The sequence below is a fragment of the Bombus impatiens genome, unplaced genomic scaffold (assembly GCF_000188095.3).
Source record: "Bombus impatiens unplaced genomic scaffold, BIMP_2.2 scf_0361, whole genome shotgun sequence".
Lineage (NCBI taxonomy): Eukaryota > Metazoa > Arthropoda > Insecta > Hymenoptera > Apidae > Bombus > Bombus impatiens.
This window is the reverse complement of record NT_176780.1, coordinates 583,366-586,635: the sequence shown is the minus strand read 5'-3', so window position 1 is coordinate 586,635 and position 3,270 is coordinate 583,366. Positions and strand designations below refer to the sequence as shown.

At 46.0% G+C, this 3,270-nt stretch overlaps 2 protein-coding genes across 2 annotated transcripts in view; one reads left to right on the top strand and one right to left on the bottom strand.

Annotated features, from left to right (window-relative positions):
* LOC100747449 (GATA zinc finger domain-containing protein 10) overlaps positions 1 to 3,270 on the top strand; it is a 26,947-nt gene that overhangs the window by 2,544 nt on the left and 21,133 nt on the right. The gene's annotated exons all lie outside the window — the stretch shown is intronic.
* LOC112212890 overlaps positions 1 to 3,270 on the bottom strand; it is a 13,403-nt gene that overhangs the window by 8,602 nt on the left and 1,531 nt on the right. The window lies entirely within an intron of this gene.

Here is a 3,270-nt window from a genome sequence, read left to right as displayed (position 1 = left end):
GTTTCTTCTCTCCTGTCATTCTCACAGAATATCATTCTATTTTGTCTACACAAAAGAGTTCATAACCGTTTGATATTCTTTCGTTCCCTTCATTTTTCGTTTTTCGTTGCTCACTCGTTTCTTTGTTCATTTGACTTTCGCGTCCGCAAATATTTATCGCGATTTGTTAGCGTTTGAAACTATAACAATGAAACGAACGAAAGAAGAGGTTGAGGTCGACGAAACGATGTCTTCTTAATACGACGAAACAATACCTCCTCGAGCTGAACGTCTTATACGCGAAGAGTTGACACGGTCGAAGGCTCAAGCATCCCTTTCTTTCCCGTCACCGTGGCCAATTTACACGTTTATCTCCAATTGCTTTCTCAACTCCATTTTCCGGTTGTAGTCGTTTACCGTCTTTTTTTCGACATCTTCTTCCGATTTCTGGATCGTGTTTTCTTTCCGTTTTCCTCGTTTCCAGGATAAAGAGTGAAAAATGCCTCGACACCGGATCGTATAACGGCATAGATCTTGCTACATCGCGTTGCCGCTACCTTTATTTCTGCATCGGATGGTATACCTTCTTTGACCGTTTCAGCTTTTCATTTGGTCCTGCTCGTGGTTGAAACAAAATGAAAGGCGAACCTACACTACGAGGGAGCTGGTATCCATAAAAGAATGAATAAACGTAGATTGGAACAGCATAAAAAAAGGGTGTAGGTCTGTGTACTCTCGAAGCAAACGTACAGGCTAGGTGCTGCATTTCTACCACATTTACATATACCTATCGCGTTGAAGCAAAAATTGAAATCCTGCTGATCGCGAGCGCGCAAAGTAAATTCGTTCTAACGAACGTCGGTAATCGAATTTACTTATCGCGACTCGTTTGATTAAGAGTTTGCTGCTGTTACTGCCGCTCGATGAAAATAAAATACATTTGCCTCGTCTTCTATCCTTCGATTTCTTCGCGATCTCTATCCTTTGTCTCTCCCGGCAGGCTTCTATCTTGCTCGTTCCAAAGGCACGCATGCATGCACGCACAGACACACAAACACACGCGTGCGCTCGTCCTTTGCCCGTATGCTTGTCTCTCGCTTATTTCCAACCATTCGTACGAAATGTTCAAAACGATTTGAGTACGGTTACAACGACCGTACAAGCTAATTTCGTAGCCGAACCGAGGAATTAAGCGTGGTAGAAAAGTGACCGCTACTGGTAAACTTGCTTTCTCTTTCGCTCGTAGACAAGTTGTTTCATAGAGAAAGTGTGTCGCACACGATGCTTTGCAAAACAGACGCGACCGATAAGCATCGATATCTCGGTATTCGTAACGGTAACGACGACGGCAACAACATCGCAAACGATTATGGAAACCGAGAAATTGTACGAAACGCTTCGTATACTCGTTAGAAAGTTCCGTTGTTTTCCGTTGTTGATCGCCCGTTGTCTAGAGGCAAACTGATCGCGGATGAGCGTAAGCTTCCGATCGGAAGCCATACGTACTCGTCGAACATACGACGAAAGGAGGAAAATTTGATTGGATTGGATTGGATTGGGCAGATATTTTGGTATTACATCGACCGATCAAGGTTTCCCGAAACAGCATGGGTTGGAAGGAGTATAATGGATGACGAGTTAGATGGGTCGGAGAATGCCACGAGTGTTTTAGCGGTAGACCGCATCGGGTAACCGGACGCAGACAGTCGGCCAGCCGGACGGTCGGACAACAGGCCGGCCAGCGGGGTTAGTCGCTTGCAGAGCCACTGACAAAATCATGAGCCACTTGTTGATCGGCCAATGACCATTCGGCCACCTCGATACTACTCGAACGTCGTTCAACGAAACGGTTGCTATTACGATATTCCAGCGAGGCTCTGTGCAGCCAATTCTCCGATTTAACAAGAAAAATAGCCAAACTATAGTTACGAAAAACTGAAACGGAGACGAAGATCGTGATATCGAAGGTATGAAAAGGAGAGAGAAAAGAGGAAACGTCGTGGATAAAATAAGAAGGATAATCGAACGAGATTTGGGAATCGCAAACACAACGAATTCTACGTATTCGAACAAAGTGGAATCGGTGACTCGCTATTGTACGAGCACGTTGTATCTATATGTCGGAGTCAGGTTGTTATTTTGGGGCGTTCGATGAACCTTTACTTACTTTACCGTCGCCAATGTAGCTGATATTTATCAGTACGAACGTGGACACTGCAAGAGGCTACGAGTAATGGCAATAGGATGATCGAGATGATGGTGACAACGAATTCAGGTTCGATAACGAATCCACGGTCCACGGGAGGACAAGTATCAACGTACTACTCGATTCGGGCAACTTCTCGATAACTCGATCAGTAATTCGTCCAACGACTAACTAGCAAACTAACTCTCTTCATCCAAAAGAAACTGCCCTTATATACTCCTGTCCCCACTTCTCGGATCAATCTATGTTTTTAAGGAGAGCCATATAATCATTTCATACCTCTGTCAGGCACTCTGTCTGTCACCTCCTGTGATCGTGGCTACGTCTAGTGACCCGCTATGTCACTTCGAACCCGAACCCATCGTCACAAAGTCAGATCGGAACATTAAAACTATTCCTTATTTTTATTACTTAAGTGCAGCTATAGTAAAAATCTGGACTGGGTATTGGGGTTCTTCCCAACATTCCGGACGGGAAATCCTGCTGTCCTTCCATCTCCGACATATAAGAGTTTATCGCGAAAAGGCAAACAAGTTGAAAATCACAGATCGGATATGTATTATCGCTGTACGTATTATACGCGGCTGGTGCATTTACGTGCGCGCAAGTCGGTACACGTGTCGGAAGCGATACGGATGATACGGATGATACCTAGGTGAGAAAATATTTGAAAGAGCATCGGATCGGGAAGGTAAAACAAGTTATTAGCTTTTTATCCAGTCCCGGATTGTTTCTCGACGATTTCGGTTTCGCTTCCAACCATCGTCTCTATACCGTTGCTTCGTTCTGGTCTTTCCTTCTGCCCTTTTCATCACCGCACACTGGCAACCGTATCCCTTATTCTTCGGCCCCCGACCCTATCTTACCCTACCTTACCTTGATTCACCCTGGTTCACCCTGCGCTTCACCCTACTCTTTTCTCCGTTGCCGAGCTCGCGAGCCAGCGAACCCGCGAGCCTTCCTCTTCCCCACCTTCGCCTAGCCTATTCCGCGTTACCCATCTCCTGTACCCGTACCCTCTCCCTAGTCTCAGCCTAGCCACCCACAAACCTCCCCCAGGCTGCCGCTCGCGACCCCCCAGCCAC